General features: G+C 37.1%; 1 non-coding gene across 1 annotated transcript; it reads left to right on the top strand.

Moving 5' to 3' along the window:
* Nucleotides 1–9,115: 9,115 nt before the first annotated feature.
* On the top strand, nt 9,116–9,188 carry Trnav-uac. The gene has a single exon. It is a non-coding gene; the product is annotated as a tRNA-Val (tRNA).
* The last annotated feature ends 17,820 nt before the right edge of the window (nt 9,189–27,008 follow it).

The raw sequence follows: 27,008 nt of genomic DNA on the forward strand, positions 1-27,008 counted from the left end.
GATAAAATCAGATTTAAACATTAAGATCATATTTGCTATGATTCGAATAAATGTTTGTATTATATATTTAAATTTAAGAAAACATTCGGTGTTTATATTCATATATTAGTATTTAATATAATATTCCATTACTTATCAACTTGAATTACGTGAAGCGATAATATATCACTAAAGAATATTCAGAAGTTAAACATATTTTTATTACACCTAGCACGTGCTTAGCTTGCCGAAGCTACTTTTTCACATAGTCAATCGACCCGCTTGGCGGCTTTCAAAATTTATTTTCGCACTACACTTAATTCATTGCTCGCGGCAAATATCTTGGCGCCGCTGTTCGACACTGAAAACCTCTTTTGCTACTGCCTAAAATATACACAAGCAGATACAGATACAAACAGATATATATACAGATACAAAATTCTTGCACTGCACAGTGCTCGATAAGCTGTCAAGTGCTAATTATTGCCCGAGCCCAGACGTGTTAAATGTTGCTGTTGCTGATGATGTTGCTGACATTCGAGCTACCGCAAATATGTCGCATTTGCATCGCGTTGCAGGCGCTAGAGCTGAATGGCAACTGTTTGTGCTCTAATCAAATCATTGCCAGACAGATTAGCCATATTTATGGCCAACGTTTGTCACTCGAATTTCTTGATGTTGTTGTGGTTGCTGTTGTTGTTGTTCAGTTAACCGCATTAATAACAAGCTGATTGACATTAATGCGTTACTGCAGTCAATTTAACAGCTGATTTAAAATCATTTCTGGCTCCGACCTCCGGCAAATGTTGCTCTTCAATTGCCCGCCAACAGTTTTTCGTTGATTAATGACGTTAACACAAATTTAAGCTGGCTTAATACGAATTTAATTAATATTGAATACGCATTTATTTTAACAGACATACTTGAAAAATATATTTTCTTAGTATTTGATAATATATTTCTTTTAATTTTGGTTTTCCAATTCGGGTTGGTTGGCTCTACATGAGTTTTATTTGCCTCTAAGTGTTGAAACGAAAGTTCAGATGAATTTGGATTACCTCTCAAGCTTGAAGTTGTCAAGCTTGATGTAACGTTTAGGAGATTTAATATTCAATATTAGCTGTTAAGCTAAATTTAAGATACTTTAAGGCCTAAAATCCCATTGACTCATACTTGATTGTTAATCAACCATTTTCACTTGACATTCCTTTCAGAATTCTGCAGCAAATTTGTCAATTTATTTGGTTGTCCGAGCTATTTCGCCTTTCAATTGTTTTGAATTATTTATTTAATTCGTATGCAAAATATCATAAAATTGCAATTTTATTTATTTATATTTCAATGTTGCAGCAAACAGTGCGCTTAAGCCGACAAGTTTTTAAATGATTTTGTTGTTTGTTTGTTATTTATCATTTGTGATTTGTGTTTTGTGTAGAACGAACTAGAATGAAATTGAAATATTTATATATTTACTGATGTAAAAAAGTATTTACAAGGTGGCAGGCGTGTCGAGTATTTGATTCAATTTCAGATATGCCCAGGCATTTTATGCTATTTAGTTTTTATAATTAAAATGTCAGTTGGCGAAATGCATGCGCAGCACTTGTAACAGTTAAATTGATTTAGCGGCAGATATTGCCAATGGAAGCTCTTTAATCTCCTCTCCATACCATTCCGTCCTATATTCCCACCAATGTCAAACCTCGCAAAATCATTTAATTCTATTCTAATGGGCTTCAGCTAATTATGGAACCAGCCCCTGCTCTAACAAGCACTCCCGGATCAAGCTGGATATCAGCTTAAACATGCTAAACATTGTCTGAAGAAAAAACACATACAATAATTGTCTCAAAGTCCTAGTGAATGTAAGATACTCTAAAATCTCATTATAAGCATTGATATAAAAATGGTTATAAGTTGAATTCATAAATAAATTGAATAATGTTTGAAGTGGCTGAAAGACTTTTATTTCCTTTGGTTTCTTTGAAATACACCTAAAACACATTCCTTTATATCCATCGACTTATTTCGATTATTCAAAATAATATGCGCTCATTATAACTAAACTTTTGCTTCTAATGCGTGCAAAGGCATTAGATGTGTCAGCGTTAGCATTAGGGTGCCAAACTGTGTGTATGTGTGCGTGTGTTTGGCTGTGAGGGTTGAGTTTTTGAAGCTGCATTAAAAATCGCTTTTAACAAATGGTGCCATAAGCTCTTAGGCAAACTTTTAATGTTCAGGCACACGCACATAGTTGGCTTCTGGATGTTTGTGTGTTTTTGTAAGCAAGATTTATGTGGGCAAAGCGGCGAATGAGTGTTTTCAACTAAAGCACGCAGAGCCTGTAGGGGCAACAGGCAGAGTAACTCACATGTGGCCAAGGCCAAAGTATTTATAAGTGCATATTAAAAGTGTCTAGACATGGCCTCATTATAACAAACAACTCAAGCATTCTAAATAAAATAAAAGGCAAAGCAACTGAGGGACCCTAACGTTTTACCAAAGGTAATGAAAACAATAAAATTAACTGAGTTTAACTAATGATAATATTATACAGAAAGAGGTAAACAGAATAACGCAGTCGAAGAATATTAAGCTTAACACTTAATGACCGCTCACAAAAGTATGCAATGAAAATAATTAACGTGAATATTTCTATGCTGCGCGAAAAAGTATGCAATGCTTTCTGATGAAACTTCAACCAATTGAAAAATTCCTGTTCAATCTGATTTTTAAACGAGATGGAGTTCATCGCACTCGCCTCATCCACCTCCACTTCATATCAGCTCAAAGATATGTTACTTTCATTGTTTATCCACAAATAAACTGCTGCCGGAGCTGAGTTTATTTCGCAGCCATTTAAAGTACAATTAAATGAAAATATGCCGGACAGCTGTTATGTTCATTTCCTGCTGGCCGCGGAAAGCGAAGACGGGCGCATTCGCATTGTCCTGGCTTGCACAAATAAGCCAAACAGTCGAATCGACAGGACAATTGCGCAAAATTGATTGTAAATACGTGAAAATACCTAGATATATATTAAAGCGGCGAATGAAATGCCATATCCAGCTGCTTTGCGCGCGCTTTAAAATGCAATTTTCAGCAACTTTTTTCATTCCGAAAAATTTTTCCGTTTTCCTTTTTGTTGCCACGCCCATTTTCATTTTGCAAGCATATGCAAAAATAATTTTTAATATGCGCATGTTGGATGCCAAGCAAGGACAGAATGGCTGCTCTTGCAGCTCCAGCTTCAACTCTAGATAATTATCATGAAGAGAGTTATCATAATGATAACGCTGATGAGCGTGGAAAACTGCTAGTGTCTGGCCACCTACATATCACTTTAATTACGTACAGACAATAGCTGACAGCATACGTTAAAAATGTAGTATCTCCAAAGGCTCGACGAAGAGATATCCTAAAGATTTATTTTTTATTTATTTCTGTTTGCAATCTGTCCGATAGGGATGAGGATCACAGCTATCCAGAGAATATCCAGCAAGTGATGTTATCATACAGGTTGCTAGCAAGGCGATTGATGTGCCTATCTCCCAAGAGACTCCAAGTGCTTTGTGGCTTTGAAATTCACGATCGTCTAGTGTAGATCAACTAGAGATACTGGGATAAATATATGAACAAAAGAAAAATATATTTCATATTTACATTTTAGAGAATGTGTTGAGAAGCTTATGTATTCTTCATTGCAACCCGTTTCCATAGTTCTCTGTGTGGAGGGTATAAAAGCCAGAAATAAAATTGTGCATGCGAAAGACAAAAAAGGAAGAGAAAAATATTGAGCATGCGATTGAAGTATTGATTGTTTAATCAACGTTGCGTCAATATTGTTTGCTGGCCATTAACTGACAGCCCTCATAGATGTTTGCCTGATGCGTCCGGGCGTTAATGTCTCGTTTTTTTCTACAACAACGGAAACGGGTTTTAATGTGAAAATAATTGCATATCATTACAGCGTGCGATAACGAAAGTAAAGCAAACTTAACCAAACCAAAAAGAAGAGGAAAGAAGAGCAATGCAAAAATATTGATATAATAGCATTAAATTTTGATTCATTTGATTTCATTTTCCATTCGGCCACGACAAATGACTGATGATTGTGTCTATGATATTATTAAATTGAATTGCAAAACCTTCACTTATTACGCAGCAACAGAAGGTCGTTCTTTGATTTGCCATATTCTGCTTTCATTAACGTTTTTTTAATTGAAAAGCGAAAACCAGTAATCCATTGAATTACATTTGCTTTCATCGGATGCGTTTTTCACTTGATCAATTCAAATTGTAATTGAATTATATTCGTTGACAGCAGCTGCTCGTGACATGGTCAAATTTAAGCTACATTCTGTGGCTGGTGCATACTATTTGTGCACATAACTAAGAAATTTTTAAAGCATTAATGTGACAAATACCAGACATCAGTCAATTCTCAGCTCCGACTATAAATTGCTAAACAACTTCGGCAAATGACAAAATAGTTTGTCATTTGACAACGAAAATGGCTGCAAGAGAAATGAGTTAAACGAGGTACAACAATCAGTTGCCGATCGCACTGGCCGCTTAGCCAAAATGCTTGGCATTAAAATAAATAATTCATGGATTCGAGGAAATTTCCCAAAAGTCTGCGTAGTGGGCGGTCTGACTGGACGCGTCATAGAAATTATTAATAATTTATTTTAGCACATTTCAGGGATGCTGGCGCACCGGCCACACGTTTCGGCAATTTCCGGACAACAAAACCGGAAAAATACTCGAAAATGTAATAAATTTTCAAGGCGATGAATCTGAGCAACTGCCACACCATGACCCAACCGAATTGCGGCTAAGGGTTCAGACGGGAGTCAAATGCACTAAGTGCTCGACAAACTGTTGCCTGGGCGGGTCAAATCAATGACAAAAATTACACACGAACGGTTTGCGTTATTGAAGTTGATGTTTCTTGCTCTTGGCAGCTATATACGGGGCGGGCATTAATTTGAATGTCGAAAAGGAAATGAATTTTCGGCTGCTAATTTAAAGTTCACAATGTTTAGATTTTAAACATTTTTTCTTAATTTATCAATTTTTCCTTGCTGAAAACTGCACTTGAAAATATTTAAAGAAATTCTCCAATGGAACTAAACTTACATTTAATTGAATTAAAAGTACTTAAACCAAAAGTTCTTTATACTTACTTACAAGAAGATTTACTTCTGCAATCAGCTTATTTATACTAATAACTTTTCTAGCTGTATGTAAAGCAGAAATATCTTACGCTTTAGTTGTATAGAGCTCTTCTATTACAGACGAATTGTCTTTTACTGACTAAAATAATAAGTATTTAACAGAATCAACAAACCAAAGGAGGTGGGGGCGTGGCATAGCAACTTTTTGCTCCGCTTTTCCACAAGCCCATTAAATATCGCATTGTAACAAAAGCAAATGAAATCAACGGCAGCTTTGTATAAATTATTTTACGCATCGTAGGAACACAAACAAAAAAAAAAAAAATATATATATATATATATATATATATATATATATATATATATATATATATTTATGTATTTATGTATATATGTATATATAGAAAGTTCTTTCGCAAGACTGGGACAAATCAAAAAGCTGCTCAGTTTTCAATGCCGCGCTTTGTGGGTCAAAAAATGAGCAAAATTTCAATGGTTGCCCCTGAAGAAACAGTGGAGCGAGCGGTGTGGGTGGGGGACGCGTGCGACTGACAAGCTTAGCTGAAAAAGACCATTAACAAAGTAAACAGCTGCAAGAGTGCCGTCGAGTAACTGTAAATAGGGGCCAAGAATCCAGTCGAGTCAGCAAAAAAAAAAGACGCGAAAAAAAATTGAAAAAATTTTCTTTGTTTTGACACCTCATTGTTATATGGTGGGCTTGGCGGGCAGGCCGTCAAGCCAGATTTTCTCCTTGGTGAATTAAAGCACATTTTTAAAGTCAAAGTGAATGTGTATGGAAGCACTTCAAACTGGCGACCAAAGAATGCTAATAGCAGAATGATAAACAAAATAAAATATGCAAATTACTAACACCCAAATTTTTTCTTTTTGTATTCAAAATATTCTACGCAGCTGATCTAATTAAAATCAAATATTTGCAAATTTCCATACAAGTAGTTTAGTAAGAAAAGCTAACTGGGTCCAAAAGCCTAAATGTAAAACTGTATAAAATTCCAGCTACTAAGCATAAGTAGTTTGGCGTGCATCTGTACCCTTAAATAGAGCCAAATAGATCTATTGACAGATTCAAATTTGATCTTCAAATCCTATTTCTGCTCGTATTTGATCAGAAAATATTCTTATCAGATTTGTATATATTTTATACATATCAAGCAAAATACATACTGAAAAGAAAATCACCTTGGACCAACACCTAAACGCTTAGCCTTCTCACATCTAATCGCACATCGAAAACGTAATATCGGCAGACAATACGAATACACCCTGGTGTACACAGCTTACGCTTATAAATAAAAAGGCGGCCATCAGCCACCGCAGGTAGTTGGCCCCGGCGATTCACAGACCCCAAAACGGCACATATTGGTTATTGAAATTGTCTCGCAGGTGTCATTAACGTCTCTCACAATGCGCTAGCTTGCGGAAGCACCAGCAACAGTGGGAACAGGAGGCGCAGCAGCAGGTGCGTCCATTTGTGGTCGCTCGTAAACGAAGGCAGAAGGCTGGCTTCGGTCTATAGCCGGGGATTGGCCATGGACAGCGACAGCATTTGACAGTGTCATTAATTTCGATTTATGGTCATTAAGTTGAGGCGCTGCCTTTCTATATAATATGAAAATATTTAATGAGCGCTTTTAATTTATGCGCAATTTGCAGCGAGCACTTTTCCAAACATTTTCCTGCTGTCGATTTGTGTTTGCACTTTTAATTAATGCCCGCCAAGAGGCGCCGCCCCCTATTGACTTAAATTTTATGCTTAAAGCAGCACATCATTTGCACCCACTGTTCGCGCAAGTGTCTGCTAACTTTTGTTTCTCTCCAAAAGGGCAAAAACAGCAGCGTCGCGCAAAATTATGAAAGAGTCGCAACATATTTTCTTGCATACTTTTTCTTTTGCTGAAATAACAAACCATAAATAATGTCATACGCTCACAAATGGCAGCCAATGTTTGCCCATAACGCTGCCACGCCTCTAGCGTCCATTTCTTCTACACATGCACACATTTATAAACATATATATATATATATTTTTTTACTTGCTTCGGCTTTGGGCCAAAGTTTTTGAACTACTTGCACGTTCTTCTTTTTGTGAGTGGCGACGTTTTTGGGTTTCTTTTTTCTCTTTTTGGTTTTTTTGGGTTTTTGGCTACCCTGCTGTTTTGTGTCTTTGCCTGGGCAACGCGCCTTCTGCTTATGGCTGCCACGCCTACTCGGCCTCGTGCCAGGCTCTGCCTCCCGCTGCTGTCGCTGCTTTATGTCGCCGTCGTCGTCGTCGACGCGAGACTGAAACTTCAATAGGGCGAAAATGATAAATGGCCTCGCTGCGTTTTCGCTTTGTATGTGTGTCTATGAGTGTATGTGTGTGTTTAAGTATGTGTGTGTACAACTGTATGTATGTGTGCCTGAGTGTGTAAGAAACGCCGCATAATGTGTGAAAATAAAAATGGCCAAAAATCTGTAAATAAACTTATTTTTTGCCTGCAACACATTAGCGACACAACTTTGCCGGCGATACAAAAGTTGAGCAAAAAAAAGTTAAAATAAACGTATTTTTTAAATACCAAAATCAATGAAAATAACTAAAGCCAAAGCTGAAGAATTGATTACAAAAATCCCTAAAAAATTAATACTGCAATTAAATAAAATGAAAGAAAAAATGCAATCGCTGCTCCAAATATAAACTAATTATTCTGCTGGTTGTCTTAGAAAGTACTCCACACAATTAGAGGGTATCTAAACACAAATCATATTTATAATTTATATGCTGCGCATCATATATTACTAGCCAAAGATTATCTAATTAAGATGCCTGTTCCATTTCAACTCCAGGCATACTTAATGTGTATGTGAGTGTGCGTGTGTGTGTAGAAGCGAGTTGAAAATCCATCCAAGCATTTGCCCGCCATGTTTACACAATTCAACCGCAAAATCCTTTTGCTTGCCAAATATGCGTCGAGCATGTGTGTGTGAGAGAGAGGGCAAATTTGCAGTGTTGCATTGTTTGGTACACCTTTAACGAGTGTGTGTGTGTGTGTGTGTGTGTGCATATACATTGTACCAGTCTTAGCGATAATGATGTTTATTTAATGCATTCCAGGTGCAAGACGTTGTTTGCTATTTGACGTTCCGTACTTAGGATTTCGAGCCACATCTTTATCCACATCCTGGTATACCACATGGCCAGGCACGCTAATGCTCCGCACAGTGCGCTGCATGCAACATGCTGCATGGGGCATAGAGCATGGGTGCAAGTGGCGCTCATTATGCCAAACAGGGCGTCATTCCAGTTGCCATTCGCCGGAGCAGCAACTGCGACGTGCATGCGATAAGCGCTAGAGCAAGCGTCGCTCAATGTCATCCGATGCGTATACGTAATACCCGCTTGCACTTTAAATGCAGCACACGTTTTTCTGGCACCGTACTTAACTTGCTCTGCCCCTTGGCCACGCAGCTCGTAAATAATGTGCATAATCACATTTAAATAAGTAATTTAATTTGTGATTTTCACATATACATGTAACGTTAAGTGCTTAAGCCCCGCAGCTGTCCGAACTGTTGCCTCAGCTGCTGTATGTTGACTGCTACATTCCTTTGACATATCCGCTGCAATACATTTGCATTACCGCACAGCTTATTAACTTTTTAGCTCATTAAATAAATGTATGAACATAGTTTGAACAGGCTGTGTCCTTTTAAAGAGCTGCCAAAGTTACGTTTGGTAATCATACCACATAGCTACAGTTGAACCCTGATTTAAGTGGACATTTTATAAAAAATAAGCGATATTCTTTTTCTCTTCTTCTTTTCTTTCTTTACTCTAATGAGTTTATTTTTAATATAGTTTTGTCGGATTTGATTGGAATACATGCGTAACTAACTACAAGCTTTTGTGGTACCTATAGCTATATACCAGCTGTTACAAATCTGTCTCCTCATCTGTTTCCGTAGTGTAGCGGTTATCACGTGTGCTTTACACGCACAAGGTCCCCGGTTCGATCCCGGGCGGGAACAAGTTTAATTTATAAGGTTTTCTTTGTTTAACTTTTTTAATTAAAAAAAAAAATTTTCATTGAAGCTGAATCTTATTATTTTTCTCTACAAAAACTAAAAGTGATAGACATCTCTCTTAAGCTTATTTTTAAGTACCACATATCCTGAATTTTCAAGCCAGTTCTCTTTCACTTATCATTTAAAGCAGTGAAAATTTGTAGCCAAACCCTATCCCAATGTACTCTGCAGAAAGCAGCGGTAGCCAAAGCATTTCGGCCATTCAGCTCTGGCGTTGGGGAGAAACTTTTGCATACTTTGCATTTTTATTTCACAACATCCGGTAACAAGCACTTTTGCCAGTGAGCATTCAACTCTGATCCCCCAAGCACGCAACAGCCACCCAGCCCTTTTAACCACAAGCCCCAACCGCAATATCAGGGCCTGTTGTCCTGTTGGCTGCAATTACAAACAGTTGTTTAACTGCTTGACTTAAAATGCAGCCGCAGTCAGGATCCCAAACCGAAGCCAGCAAAGTTGTAGCTGCGGCTGTAGTATCTATAGCTACAGCTATGGCTGTATCTGTAACTGATGCCAAGAGAGTGTGGCTTTCAGATTAAAGCGCGTACATCCGTGGCGACGGCGGTAAGCCGGATGATGAAGCAGCTCACAATGCCGCGCATGCGTCCTAGCTACCAAGCGCTGCTCTCGGACCCGGTCAATGGCGTCCGGTGTCATTGCGTTTCCGTTTGAGTTGGCAATTTATACAGTTATTCAGTGGGCTCGGTTGCTGGACTCGTAATGGAAACTTGTCCGCGCATTTACTTATGCGCCTCGCAGTTTTGTGTCTGTGTAAATGTATGTGTGTGTGTTGCCAATGTTAAATTGATTTATAATTTTCCAGCGTCGCATTTTAACTTTTCCTGTTGCGAACACTGCGTCCTGTTTGCTTTACCATTTCACTCAGCCCCGCCCCATATAACGGGCCGAGCCTTTCATTGCGGCATTCGCCTGATTTCCATGCCATTTGTGTGTGTTTTAAGCCAAATTGCCAACGGAGCGCAGTTGCAAGTCGCTTGGCGTTTATTGTCTGTGCATGCTTTTTAATTAAAAGTCATGAATTCAGCAATTGATACTGTAATCAATTTATGCATTCGCCATTTTTGTTTACCGACTCCGCTCATTATTTTAATCCGAGTTAAGCGCATCAGTGGTGCTCTCAAACTTTGGCTTCACATTAATTTTTAATTGAAGTGCAACTCTGCTAGATGCTTACTTAATAAATTATACGAAACCCAGAAATGTAGCATAAGAAACTATGGAAAAAGAATTATTATTTGCTTCGAATTTAAATATTTCCGTTTTTATACAATTAAAAGGAAATTTCTCTCTGTTACTTTACTTCCACAACTCTCTCCTTTTAAGTCCTGCTTTGTTTCTTCTTACTTAACACTATGGGTCTCTTGAGTAGCCAATTTACGGGTCAATAAACTGGTTGAGTTATCGCCCATGTTTAATTAATATACTGATAAGCAAATAAAAAAAGTGCTCAACATCAATAAGAGATATTTTTCGCCTAAGCCGAAGTCATGAATATTTGTGTGTCGTTAAAATAATCTGCTGGCTATGTAAATCACAGCTAAATACTGAAATGTGAAAACAGCAAAAGCCAGTAATACACGATGTTGGCTATTAAAGGCGGCTTGGGCGGAATGAAACTGTAGATGAAAAGCGCCATCAAAATATCAGCGAGTCGGAGTCACAGCATAATGTGCTGAAAGCGTCCATTTACAAGGGAAGTCACAAATAATCAGAATAATGCAAGCTAGCGAAGTGATCAGGGTGCTGGGATGGGCAGAGGCAGAGGCACGGACCGGAGCCGGGGCCAGACGAGGAGCTAAGTAAATGACAATAATGACATAATAAAAAGCGCTCTTAAAATACACAACAAACATGATGGCAAACAACGAGTGGCTGTGGCAGGACACGCAGTGCCAAGCAGCAGGACAATAAAATGAACGTTAATAATGATAAGATAAAAGCGAAGACAGCGCCAACCGGGTCTGCAAAATGTTAAAACAATAACCAGCTAAATGTGCGACACAGCTAGCATGATTGTTGCCAGGAGTTTGCCATTGACATGCTCCGCTGCTCGCAGACACTATCTCTGTGAGTGTGTGTGTGTGTGTACGTGTGTGTGGCGTGTCAGCCGAAGCTATTTCAGCTCTAATAAATTAATGATAATACGAATAATTGCCAAAATAGAACTACAGCTCAGCTTAAAGCAGCATAGATACTTATGACAGCCGACAGATACTTTTAACACTGGCTTAGTCAGCATAATAATTTCATCTGCCCGCATTGTAAATAACCATGAACAGGAACAGCAGCAGCAGGTGTAAATGTGTTGCGAGCGTTATGAGCATCAATAATTTACGATTCAAAAATTTATTTAATTTTCCTATTTGCATTTAAAGCGAGAAACTTGGTTATACAATAACTCCTAAATACATGTAGCAAATCGAAAAGTTTTATTTTTGTCAGCGCCACGCACTCACACACACGCACACACCCAATCCCACACAGGCACACACAACACAACTTTGAGTTACACTCGAATGATTTTATTTCTGGTTCGGTCGTTGCTTGTTTTAAGCTACGTAAAACTTTGTTTGCTGTTGCTACGGATTTAAAGTTTATGGCGCAGGTGTTTGTTCTGGATTAGGGTGACCAAAAATAAAAAAAAACCAGAAAAGGTAGCGCGCTGAATTATCCTCTCTCACGCTCTTTCTCTCTCTCTCTCTCTTCCTTTCTCTCTCTATCTGTATTTTTATCTCTCTTAGCTTTACTTAAAATCGATTAAGTTTGACCTGGCAATATGAAATTGTGTAACGCATCTGCATTTCTTTCTATACCTAAGAACATTTTATTACCAAAAAATTTTCTTATTTAAATCCGATATTGATGTAAAAGATTGATGAAAAACGAAAATAAAGACACAAAATTGCGCTGGTGTCAATTCGCAAATACATTATTTCAATGTGTTCTTAACTGTTTCAATAGGATGAGATTTGTGAATAATTTTGATTGGACAGTGACAAATTGCTGATAAAGCGTTCTCACTTCTCTTTTAAGCTATGCAGTGCAGCTATGCAGTCTTATAAGTAGCAGTTCTGTTTGATTTTGTAATTGTGTAATTGTTTATAATTGGCTTTTGGGAATATTGTGACAAGTATTGAATTGTGAAATATGGCGTGATACTGTGAAATTAACAGCAGATTCGGTTTTCTAAGCTTCCCAATTCATAATTGTCGAAATCTGTTTCATTAGTGTTGGCGTGAGGCTGACAAGTGTTGTGGCGGTATTAAAAGAGTTAACTATACGCTGACTGTGATATGACTTTTTAGCTAATTCGGACAAGGTCGTTATAATTGTCAAGCTGGAAATGCACCCTCGTAATAAGACGCGATTGTAGAAGTATAAATTAGAATGAAATGTGAGCAAGCTTACTCGGTCTCTGAATTATTTATATCTTTTATCTCAGTAATCTCTATTTGTTTCTGTAACTCTCAATCTATGTGTATCCGTTTTTATGTGCCTATATACGCTTGCACTCTTTAGCCGTAGCTTTATGCATTTTCCTATCCGTATCTGTATCAAGTGCGTAGCTGCTCTGCAGCTCAGTCAAAACCGCACTATTCATTTGTCGGCTTTTCAGCAGGACAACCGCAACAAACAGTCTACATGCCTTGCACAGACATTCACATAGCCATTCGCATTTGCATCCGATTTCTCGCTCCCGCCCGCACTCAATAGGGGCCACTTGTGTGGACAACCGCACACGTGCAAACAAATTCAGAATGTTGACGACATAAATGCATCACAAACATTAAAATTGTTTTTAAATTGATGTTGAGAGACAAAGCCCGTTGTCAAAATGTCACTTGAATTCAATGCCAAACACATGCTATATGTATATAACATACACACTACATAACTGGTTGACAAACAAACTAAAAATTTTGAAGGACAAAGACAAAAGACAAAAAAATTTGAGGAAGACAAAGACAGAAATTATGATTTCATAGTAGATTTATAAACGAGAAAGAATATAAATGAGAGCAGAAGCACTTTAATATTTGATTTAATTTATTTTATTCACAATATTTCTGTTGATCCGCTTATAAAAGTTATTTCATTGTTCCGTTTATCGCACACATTAATTTAACACACATCATTTGCTCATCCTTTTATTGACTTTAAGCCATTTGCGGTCCTTTTCATGTATTCCATTTCATTTCATTTCATTTCATTTTATTATTAATATATTTCGCTTGTTTGTTAAGGAACGCGCATTAAATATAATTTATGTACAATTGCATTTGCATGCGCTGTTCCTCGTAGATTTATTTACGACTTTGGGGGCTTGTTAATAATTTTTACGTCATAAATAATTAATTAAAAAATACAATCGTAATATAATGCGCAGATGAAGTTTGCTGAGCACCAGAGCAAGGCATTACAAATATCCGATTAACAATATTTAATTTTTTTTTTTAACTTATACGTTTTTCATGTATATTTATCAATAAATGAATCAATGCGTTATAAAAATTGATTAAAATAAAACCAAATTCCATTATTTGACAATTATTAATTTATTTGTATATATATTCCTTAAAGTATATATTATATATTAACCAGAAGTTGGACAGCTTATTAATATTGTTAATGGTCTACAATTTTTACTTACACATTTTGGTTCGCTTAATATTTTTAATTAATAACAGTTTATGTAAATTTAAATGTATGATTAACCTGAATTCAATAACAGGCCGAAATGTTATACTTAATTAATAGTGACATGTGTGCGCGATGGCTGGCTGTTATTAATATTAATCATACTTTATATAAATATGCCAATTTATTATTACTATTATATATATTTATCAATCCATGATTTCAATGGGTATCTTCTGGCAGGCCTGCCCACACTTTGCATATTCATTTTTATTGGCGAGCACTAAGTGGGCATCGTTTGCATTAATTACTTCATTTAACAAATTACTTTTGAATTGTCATCGAAAATCACTTGAGCTGACCCTTAAATATTCAATGAGTTTAGCTCCGGTCTCTAAATGCGTAAATAAACTGCAAAAAATATTCAAGCAATCGCATTAACATTTCAAAATTTTACATCTGCTCCTTATTTGTATACCCTGTACAGTGAAAAATGTGTAAAAATGGGTTATGGGAGTTGAAGTTTAGTCATGCCTCAATCGAAAACTTCAAAAACCTGAAACTCAAAACTCAATATATTATAATATTGGTTTTTTTTTTGATAATTTCCTAAACTACGGCAGGGACACGATTGGAAGTTTACAGCAGTGAAAGGGTAACTTCTAGTTGATCAATTTACAGTTCAGGTCTAACACAGTTTTTCCAGCGCTGCCAGCAAACTACGAAGAAAAATGTAAAAGAAATGAATGCATAAAAATGCTTTTATTGACAGTTTTTATCAGAGTTCTCAGCAGTGATTCGTTCCAAAAATCGTTTTATAGCTACTTTCTCAATGAGTGCACAAAAAGCAACCTGCACTTGACAGAAGCACAAAAGTGATACGAAGACAATAGATTAAGAGGAAAAAAATGAGAAGTAGAGTGAAAAAGATGGCAATGCAATTGGCAAGCAGCCTAAGGCAATTGCAAAAACAAAGTCTAAAAACAATTCGAGATATTATCTATTTTAATGCGATTGTCTGTTGACATTCCGGGCACAATCTTTAGCTTAAGCCCAGCTAGCATCCGTTCATAATCGATTTGATTATTTTCGCAAATGTTGGCAAACTTTTTAATTGCACTTTATTAGTGTGGACTTGTGAACTTTTCACAAAAGCTGCTATTTTTTGGGGCAAAGGTGAAAGGCAATAATAGTAAAATGCATTTTATGCATTGTGCCTGTCATCGGCTTTATCATCCACATCGTAATCATTACCATTGTAATGATGAGCATGCTCATCATCGCCTATGTTGCAGTTCTCAAGCACATGGCACAAGTTTGTGCAACACTTAAATTTTAATTGTGCAAAGTTTTGACCATGTCGCCTGCATGTCCTGTGTGGCTCCTCCCACTGCCGCTCTTCCTCTCTCTCTCTCCCTGTCTCTATTCGTATTTGTGTGCGTGCTGATAGATGGTATTCTAAATTTTGTGAATGGGGTCAGTCTGTGTCTGGGGCACAAAATGCATAAAGGATTAGAGCCGCACACATACGCACACTCACCAAGCAACTCACCGCAAAACAACTGAAAAATGTATCTGTGTGTGTGTGCTACTTGCTGTCTTCAGTTTGCCAAATGACTTAGCACACTTATTGGGTGCCAGCCACAAATTCAATTTGCCCGATAAGATTGAGCTTGAGTGTTTCTCTTGCTACAACAAAATGTAAGGCACAAAAACACAAAGACCAATTTCTTTAAATAAATAGTAATATAGTCCAGCTCTAATCTAATGCTAAAAGCGAACCCTTTTACAAGTGACCTTTGCATAGCAAAACAAAGAGAAGTTCGTTTCGCACATGACATCAAATTAGGCTAAACTCAAATAAATTAAATAAATTTAATGCATTTAGCATTTCAGGCTTTAAATTTTTAAAGTGCTCATCACGCCTTAACATGGAGATGAAAAACTAATTGTATTTTGTTGTTACCGAACCTATTTTTCTTAACTGAATAATGAAGTGCAAATATTTTAATGACACAACCAATCACTTACATACACACCCACACACACACACCTCCACCCACGAGCACACATGCAGGCCATAAGTTCATTTATTTAAACAGCTTTTCGCCCACGCCCTGCAGCTCGTATGCGTGTGCGAGTGGGACATTTAGGTCCCAAGTGAGAAATATTGTTTTAGTTTATCATGACAGCACTTTTACAACTTTTAACTGCTCATACATTAATTAAAAACTTAATAAAACTAAAGCGGAAGCGAAAGCGGACAAAAAAACTGTAACGGACACTCGCAGCTGGGTAAAAGCTGTTGCTCCACTCGAACATGGGGCGTATGAGCAATGTGCAGCTTAGCGCATTTGCGTGCGAATGTATGTGTGCATGTATTTAAATGCTGATGTGTATGTGTGTGCCAAATTGGCAGTCCACTCGTTTGGCCTGTACAAGATTCTCATATGATAAGGGGCAGAGGAGAAATTTGTAATCATATTTTCGAGCGCATTGCTAATTGCGACGCGCAGTTGTTGACACTTTTTTTGAAAGCAAACAGCAACATCAACAACAACAACAAAAACAGCAAGAGCAAGAGCAGCAACAAAGGCAAACAAACACAGATTGTTATTGCCAGAGCAGCGTCAGCAAAAGAAGTCAACAGAAACTGCTGAGCGAACCAAAGCGGAAAGCCAAAATTTCACTTTTGTGCATTTTCCCAAAATGTTTTCACACGGGAAAAGGAAAGTAGTTAAAAGCAGGGACCAAAGGGAAGCGAGTACTGCATAAAAACTTTAAATAGGAATGCGTAGAGCAGCGACTTCAGTGCTTATATACTGTCCAAAAGAAAATTGTAGTAACTATTTATATAAGCACACCGCTCCCTATAAATAATGTAATCGATACTTTACTCATCTTGAGTTCAATCTCTACAAAACGTTTAACTCTTTCCATTAATTGGTCTGTTTTGCTTCATATATTAAATGTGACATAATTGATATAATTTTCAGAAAGACATATTAAGAAAATTATATTTTTGTGATAATGAATAATAAAGAGATAAGAACTTTTAAAGTAGCAACACATAACAGAATCTTTTTATATTACATTACATTACAAACAACATACACACAATACACATACATGCCCATAAGTACGCCTTCGGTAAGGGAACTTAGAATGGATTTTCTTAATCAAATAAAAGGCGTTATACTCACGTTCATTTGCGTGTATTTCCTAAAGCATAATACTTTAGTATATGGAATGGGCTTTTTCAAATTTAGGGAACGGTATTACAGGAATTCAAAGAGTAAATTGTAAGCTCTTTGTGGTGTTCATGCTCCGTTAAAAAATTAAATGAATTTATCGAAAATTAACTTGTCATATGAGTGGATACACTTCGTTTACAAGATATCTGCAGTCAGTCGATTTAGTTCGTATTCCTGATCGATAATATATACACCTTCTGGCGTCTGCCACGCGTGCTGTTAGATACATTTCACAAACCAGTATAGGTAAAATTCCCATTGTTATGGATGCAGGGTATACAAATTTGGCATATAAAATCCCATTAATTATCAGCTTTTTGTAAAATAATTTTTTTTGCCCGCTGAATTACAAACGTCTTAATAATTCTTTACTAACAAAACATATATTAAACGCTACACAGATATTATAAACGATATACTTAATATACATATTCTACATTTAAGAAACTTTCATTATTTTATACTTTAATGTATTTAATAGTTCTTAAATATGGCACTCTAGATTCCAATGAATAAAAAATATATAAAGTAATATATAAAATAAATTTGTGTGACATAAAAATGTGTTTGACTTGTTCAAAAAACTATTTCAATTAAATTTCATGTATGCCAAGGTAATTCAAGTGTAAAAATAGATTTGAATGTGAATAGTTGTTTTTTATGATGACTAATTAAATCATTTCTTTTGCATTTGCAAATCATTTGCAGATCATAAAATGTATTTGCTCGCATTAAATAAGATAAGTGTTCTTTGTTGCTCCAGTTCAGAGGCTTTTTATCAGAATTTTCTGCAACAAAAAAGAAGTGCACAAAAACATTTTCTAATTTGCACAAAGACAGCAATTTCAAGCATCTTTTCATTCAACTGAAATCCGTATTATTTTCAACTGTAAATTCTTTTTCATAATAAGTATATGCCTGATGAATTACGTTCCAGCATGCTGACAAGCTGCAGCTCCTTGAGAAGGGTTCGCCATGCGGATTGTTGCTCTGCCCAAGCGAAAAGCTGAATAGAAAGGATGCTCTTGATTTATTGGGAAATGCAAAAGTGTTCTGTGTGCTCGTTGCGTTGCGTGTTATTGTTTTCAGATGCGGACTTAAGATGACAACTTTGAGTTATGAGCTGTGCCACATGGAGTTCAATGCACCCCGAGAAGCAAGAAAAAATACTAAGGGAAAACAAATACTTACCAGGAACAGACAACTCAGATAGCATGATGTGTGGCCAGCAGTCAGGCTGACAAATTTCTAATTTGTCTAGCAATAAGTTTTCGGTCAGTCTTGATGAGATTATGATCTGGACATATTTCTAAATGCGATGCTTGCACATGGCTCTTCCATGTGACAAACGCAGGCAGGAAAATCGTCAAGCTGAGGGGCCAACGAACCGAGTGCCGGAGGCATCCGTTGACTCCATTTGCTTCATTCTCCCGATATGTGTATCTGTGCATGTCAAGCGCTCGACTTCCGTACGCACACATACACACAGGCATGTAGGCTAGTGGCTGCTCGTCTTGCATTGCATTCAGCAAGCAGCCACACCCACGTGTGGCTACATTTTTATTACAAATTGGCCATTTCCGATCATTTTTGCAGTTTTCATTTGTCGCTCGACTGCTCTCCCTTCAGCTCTTGATTCCTGGTTCCTGGATCCTGTCTCCTGTCTCCCGACTCTAAAGGGCATGCCCGCCGTCATGCAAGTGACTCGAAAAGCTGTTTCCGCTTGACATTTCTGCATATATATTCATATTTATTTGTCTGTGTGCATGCGCTCAAAACAAAAGCCATTTTGCGGCATTTGAATTTTCTTGGCTCGGCTTTGCTTTTAACGAGTCTTCAAGTCACATATGCAAGTTTCCTTTTATTTTATTTATTTATTCTTTTTTCGCGTGCTGCCCACTCCACGCATTTGCGCTGTTTAATTTGCATTTTTATCGATTTCGAAAGTATAAAAATACAGCTTAGCTTTGTCTTTGCCACATTCGCTCGTTATCCACATAAAATACCCATAAAAATGTCAGCGCATAAGTAACCCAAAGAGCATCAACTTTCCTCAAAGCCGCACTCTTAAAGTGCAGCAATCTTTTACGAGTATCCGTATATGGCACACAGACTTCACACAGGTTCCATTCTACTGGGTCTTAAAACACAATCAATTTTATTAAGCAAATAAATGCTGCTTGGCAGCATGTGTTTATGCTCTGCTATCATACTACATACTGATATAAGTGAAAGGGAATATGCCTAATATACTTATTATAAAATGTTTCTCGCAAGGCGGAGTTTAGTGCGCATGCAGATGCAGAGGTAATCTTTAAAGGTGAATAAAATAAAACTCTCTTTAGTTATATATTAATAAAGCTGTATGTAGTATACGTTATATATGACGGGCACAGGCTTGCGAGCTGGACCTATCAAAGTAAAAAGGATGCTTATAGCAGAAACTTGAACTTACTGCAAGCTGAGCCCTGTTTATTTTTTGTTAAATCTGCAGCCTTGACAACTTCAAAATTTATTATTAAAAATATATATTTTATTATCAATTTTAAAATAAAATAAATTATTGGTTCAATTATTTCTGTGACAAATATTTGACCACATTCTGTTGTATCGAAAATGTATCTAAATATATATTATAGAGGGCTAATTAAATATGATCAAACTTTATTTCAGCTGGAAATTTACATTGTGTTATCGCAAATTTGAGCACTCATTGATAAATATTGACAAAGGCAGGCACAAAAGCAAATAATTGTTTGGGCCTGTAACTTATTTCTGCTGCATGCAATATACACTATGTCACAATGCGAAAGCGTTGGGTGGCCATAACAAACAGACCGATGGGTACGGGGAGACGGAGGCAAAGACGAGTTCAGACAAAATAGTCAAACAATGGCTGCAGCCATAATACGCATGCATATTTTACAAGCATATAGAGTTTGCATGCGAAAAACAATCATAAACTTTTTGATTTCAATTAAATATAAAACATAGTCAGCAAGAGAGTCCGTTGCTTTTGTGCAAACAAGAAAATGGCTTTTGCTCTACATTGCACAGAAAAGGCTAAGGGTAAGTCAAGTTGATGGCTGTAAATAAATAAAGAAAACAAAATAAAATGAAAACCTAAGCCCAGATAATGCCAGTACATACGGTTAGCATTCATTTGCTGCAGCTGTTATCCACTAGCTCTCCATATCGCTCTATGCCACTCCATCTGTTTGTGTGGTTGTCTGCTTGCCAGAGGCTTAAGTAAAGCCACTTCCGGCTAAAATGCATTTAAAGCAATTAGCAATTGTCTGCGCCACAACAACAGCGACAGCAACAGCAATCCCAATATGACAAGGACAACAGGCAACAAGCTCAAGGCAATGCAATTATGAATGCGCACAAAACACATGTTCAGAAGCTGAAAATCTAATGGAATACTCATATGCCAACAATTTGATTATGCTTTAAAGCCCACAAATTCAGTTAACATACAGTCACGTATATAGGGATATGTATATATATGTATATATGTACAGCTGGCTAATGTCTGCAAGTGCAAGTCGTGCCTGAAGCAATCGAATTAATCAAGTTCCATATATACGTAACTTGCAACTCTCTAAAAGAGTAAGAGCAAGAACGAATTGGGCAAACAGCATCAATGTTGTTGCTTACATTTGTTGCGCGGACAGCCGAAAATCCTGCTGCAACTGCAACACCCACAACAAAAGCCAAACAACTGGCAGCAAGCGAGCCAAAACGCTGGCAATTATAATAAGCTGAGCCAACCGGCAGCCAGCTCTAAAAAGAACTTGTTCTACCACTCAGATAGCACTTACCACACACACACTCACGCACAGAAATATATACACACTCAGGCAGTTGGGCGACGTATCTCGTCGCTTGTATTTGTCTTTGGCAACACTTTTGTTTACTTTTGCACATTTCAGCAGCCAAGCAGAACGACTGAAAGTCTAAGAATTCCAATAAAGAATTTCTACTTAAAAACTTTTATACATCTTATAATCTGCGTACTATTTGAGCCTACTTTTGGAGCGATAGCAGCTCGAGTAAATAATAGTAGAAAATATATACAAATATTTATTTTCTATTCGAATTATCTTAAGACAGCTTAGCTCGCAGAGACTCTACATAGGTTTGCTTATAAGATATAGCAAGCTCTACTAAAAACTGAGCTGAAGTGCCTTGAGTCAAAACTAATTATATTCTAACTGCAGTTATTTGTGATGCAGTTATTTGAATTGAAGTTTTTAATATTTAATTTCATAAATCATATATTTAGAGCTAAGTCTCTTGGCATCTTGAGAATATGTTTTTTGGAACTTAAAGCAACCATTTGCTATCAAATTTTTGGCATGTGCATGGAAAGGCGTGTGCACGGGGCATCCACAGGCGCACAATTATGTGGAAAAGTGCAAGCCGAGACGCACAGACAGCAACTGGCAGCTAGTGCTGCAGCAGCAACAATGCAAAGGGACAACCATTGTAATAACAATTACAACTACAACCAAAGCAACAACAGCAACAGCATCCAGCACATGCACTTGTGTATTCTTGAAGTTGTGCATTGGCTGCAAGGACTTCAGCTAGCACTCTGCTCAGCTCTTCACACTATTTTGGCTTAGAGTCTGGCTGCATCGTTTGCTGCCAGTTTGTTGCTATTCAAGTTTAATTAACCTAAAAGTGCTTGCATTATTTAATTTTATTTTGTTGCCGTCGTCGTTGTTGCTACTGCTGCTGCTGCTGCCGCTGCTTCTCTTCCTGTTGTTGTTGTCTTTCTACCGAGACGGACACTAATTTAGTTGAAAGCAAAATTTCATTAGCACTGAAAATGTCGCGTGTGAAAATATTTATCTTAATTCCATTGTTTTTGTGCAGCGTAGATTATAGCCAGCTCCATTGTTCTTGAGAGGAACAATATACACATAACTAGTATATATATCTACGTCAAAAATAACAAATAGTTTATCTATTCAAATCTATGCGTTGCGCACTTTGTGTCTTTAATGCGCATCGAATTTTCAGCGATTAAAGAAGATGAATTGAATAGAAAATTAATTAAGGGAGCAAATGAGAAAGAACAAGGAATAATGTTAAATAATGTGTAAGCACACTTCACTCAACCATTTTTACTTACTTTTACTTATAAGAATATAACCTAATTAAACAAGAAAGCTCTAGTTGGGGTGCCCGACTAGGAGATACACTGATCCCAGTCCTATCTGCGTTTTTTAATATGTTCCGTAGATTTTATCGAGTATTCAAAAAAAAAAAAACAAATAAAAATCGACGTTACGACACCAAGATTTGAACTCACAATTTCTACATATAATTCTATTTACAATTAATGAAAACAATAAAAAATGTTCTGTCGCCACCAGGCCCGAACCCAGGGACCAACCGCTCACGAGCGCCGCCTCTACCACCGCGGCCACTGCACTGCTTATAAAAATAATTGCAAACTTGAAGTTAAGTAGCAGCTGATAATTCAGCACAATTCAATCGCAATTTCGATTCTTCGAATAGAAAGGAATACACGCATTTGGACGTATGTGCATGCGCTGGGCGCTACTTGCCATGTGCTTTTGCAAATTGGCCAAACGTTTTGTTTAATAACTTTGTTTTACTTAATGGATTTTGATGACATTTTCAGCTTACGATCGACATATTCTATTGGCTTCAAGTCTCTAGCTCTTATAGATGCTGAGATCGACGGACAGACAGACGGACAGAGCTCAATCGACTCGGCTTGTCGTACTGATCAAGAATATATATGCTTTATGGAGTCTGTCACGCCTCCTTCTGCCTGATACATACATTTGCACAAAACCATTATACCCTGATTTCCCATTTTTAATGGGATCAGGGAATAAAAAGCACTAAAAAGCGCTTTAACATACGAAGATTAAGCCAAAACGGTAAAGCTGAAAGTGACTGAAACTTGGAGTGCATTTGGTGTAGAAGTTCATGCTACTTACAACTTATAAAACTGTGCAGACAAAATGGTTCAGCCAAAAAAGACAAATTTGCATCTTCAAATGACAGCTAATATCCTTTATCCGTGTCAGGAAGCCGTCAGGATATAAAGTTTCAATAAGCAACTTCGGAAATAGTTTGAAAAAAAGTTTATATCTATAAAAATATGTATAAAAACGGTATTATTATGTCTCTTACTAATATTATTATTATTTACTCTTACCACTACCAATATTATTAACTAGTCTTATTAACTACTTTTACTAATACTAAATACTCTTGTTTCTATTAAGTACTCTTACTACTACTAATATAACGCACTATTATTATTTACTCTTACCACTACTATTAATATTACTCACTATTATTTACTATTACTACTACTACTAACTACTAACGTCTACTACTATATACTACTAACTACTACTATTAACTACTACTACTACTAATTACTAACTACTAACTACTTTTACTATATACTACTAAGTACTACTACTAACTACTAACTACTTTTACAATTTAGTACTAACTACTTATACAATTTAGTACTAACTACTACTACTAACTACTACTATTAATTACTACTACTAACTACTACTACTATCTACTACTAACTACTACTACTATCTACTACTAACTACTATTACTATCTATTACTAACTAGTACTACAACTAACTACTACCACTACTAACTACCACTACTAACTACCACTACTAACTACTACTACTAACTACTACTACTAACTACTACTACTATCTACTACTAACTACTACTACTACTACTATCTGCTACTATCTACTGCTATCTATTACTAACTCCTACTACTAATAACTACTGCTAGTGCTAACAACTACTACTAATTACCCCCTTTTCTAACTTCTTCTAACTACTGATACTTAACGAGTTAATGCTATAATTATGCATAGCAAATTGATATTTGCCAAAACTTTGTGAGCTGCAGCCTGGGGCATCGTTTAATCAGGCAACAAAGTGCAGTGTCCTTTAAGCAAGGCAAATTGATACTCTTGATAAAAGTTTGATTTCCCTTATGAGCCAATGATTGCTCAGCAGTTGAAAAGCATGTAAGGCAAGCGCTGGCAGTTGCCAGCTTTCCCTCAGATACGGTATTAGTATCTGTGTCTGCAGCATGTAAATTATATTTTCGCGCTGACGCTTAAGGAGGAAATGAAATTAGCAAAAGTTTCACTAAAAATTGGCATCAAGTCAAAGTGCGTTCCGGGCCGCATTGCTTCACTGATACAAAATAGCAACCAATTGGCATATATACGCAGCTGCATTGAAATGCAGTATTTGTATGGCATGGCAAATACGTATGTATGTGTACATGTATGCCCCAACTATGGCACTTTCATGCTGCTTGGCTGCTCAATCATAAAAAATTTGATTTTCATGCGGCACTTGCCACACTTCACTCCAGCTGCTGCAAGAAGTGGGAGTGCTTGGCACGATGGGGCCGGGCCATGCAAAAGTGGTAAAATTTTCATATACATAGAAGCACATACGCACATTTTGATGACGAGCACACTGCATGGCACTGGGTCTTGTCAATTGCCAAGCTACTCGGCACCGTGCATTACGAGGGGCACAAGGAAATGGGCTCATAAAAGCCAACGATGAAATATTTGGCTATAATTCCTTTAAGGACTTATTGCAAGCCAAATAGAAAACTATTTCAACAAAAATTGTGAATTAAACGATATTTATTATTTATTAAACGATATTTTATTGTTTACTTCACATAGAGCTATTTATTCTATTTATTTTTCCATATTTAAACTGGCATATGGCGCAGACAATACAAAAATTAATAAATATTTAACGCAGCAATCAACATTAGACATAACGACCTTAACAAACAACGGGGCTTGGGGCTCCTTTAATCACAGATACAGATACTCGTATCTGGTGCTATCGCGGATGCTTCTGCTGCAGCAACAGTCGCATTAGCAATAAGCAGAAATGGCTATAAAGCTGCGCACACTCAAATACACCCACACACACACACTCACACTCACACATATCAAGCAGACACACGCTGCATGCAATCTAGAAACGATTCTAAACAAAAGAAATCCGCTTTCATAATTTCCCTATGGAATGCACATTCTTTTTATTGCCACTAAGCGACCAACGTTGAAATAACAATGCAAACAGACTTGGCACACGCACACGCACACTCACACACACACACAACCACACAGCAGACACACACACATACATTTACTAATACACAGCTCCAGTCCGACTCTCGGCTCAATTACAATTGCAATTGTTTGCCTGAATGCGTTTTGGTTTCGCGCTGTTCGCCGCACGGCCGCGTTCGCAAATGCTGAAACCATTTTAAAAAATGATGTTCGCGCTGGCTTACCCGCTCTGCTTATGCCCCATCCTCAGTCACACCCACAGCCATTGCCCGTTCCAATTTAAGCTATTTTCACTCATCTCGCAGCTCTTGCGTCACTTAGCCACGATTTTGACTTTAATCAATGTGCACCAAGGCTGAAAGCTGAAGGCTGAAGGCTGAAGGCTGCAAGCTGTCTGAACGGAATGGCATTGATTGCTTGAATGCGTTATTACTGTTGTTGTTATTATTTTCGTTACATCGGATTCGCACGACAACAATAATAAGACCACAATAGTTTTAAGGCAGTAGAAACAGTGGCGTATTATATTCATATTTAAATTGACTTAACTAGTAAATGATTCAGAATTTTCATTAACTTATAAGTTATTTTTGATAAGCAATTCAAACATATATATAATTTCAAACTTAAGCCTTATTTTATATATATATATAAGCTGACGCAATGACATATCATATTATTTATGCCCAATGACGCTGATATCAAAGTGCATATGAAAATATTGCGCATACGTCGCGTTGTCAATCAAATGTTACTGTATTGACGCTGTTCTGTAATTTATGCAAATGCAAAAATGTTATAAATTGCACGTCTATGTCAGACACACACACATACACTCACACATTCAAATACGCACATTTATATTTAAAAGCGAACAGGCAGCCACCAATAAATCAATTGACTGCGTATACGCAATGCAAAAGCTGATTAGGGGCAGCAAACAGCAATCAAAGTGTGTGGGAGTGTGTGTGTGGGTAAATTTTTATCATTAGACGCAGTCGACCATCGTTCAATGACCCATGGGAGAATCTGTGCCAGCAGAGAGAGCTCAACTGCAGTTGCTTAGAGGATCTGACTGTGTGCATGTGTGCTAAGTGTGTTAGTCTAATAACTCTTTGGCTGCAGCTACAGTTATTAATAATCAACCCACTCGAGTCAAGTGTGGCTCTGACTACTACTTCTGCTGTGTAGGCAGCTGGCTGGGCGTTTTCAATTTTCCACAACGCTGCGCAAAGAAATAGTTTCGGGTTTTCCGCTTTTCTTATGGCATTTTTTCTTTCATTCTACGGGTAACTAGTTAAGCCGCTAGCAGTTGTTGTTTTTGTAGTCAGTCAAGTGTCTCCCCTGGGATTCATAAGTTGTTGTTTTGTTTTTTTGGACTCGTTTATGAAGCTTTTGATGTTTGCGTAACCAAAAGGAAACACAAAAACAAAAAACAAATCGTTAAACTTCAAGACAGAATCTGAGCATAGTTTCTCCTTAGATTTTTTAAATTTATTTTCTCTTCTTGTGCTCATCGAAGCGTCAATTTAATATTAACTGGTTCGCTGATGCATTCACTTTGTTTCCTGCCCATTATTAATATTAAAATATCCTATAAACAATGTAGCTGTCCCCACTCCCCTTGTGTATCCTCATGAAGCTCATATAGATAATCAGTCTTAGTTCAGTTTGCGGCTTTCTGTGCACATGTGGCTTTTGT

This window comes from Drosophila hydei, unplaced genomic scaffold (genome assembly GCF_003285905.1).
Source record: "Drosophila hydei strain 15085-1641.00,03,60 unplaced genomic scaffold, DhydRS2 tig00008147-arrow-arrow-pilon, whole genome shotgun sequence".
Classification (NCBI taxonomy): domain Eukaryota; kingdom Metazoa; phylum Arthropoda; class Insecta; order Diptera; family Drosophilidae; genus Drosophila; species Drosophila hydei.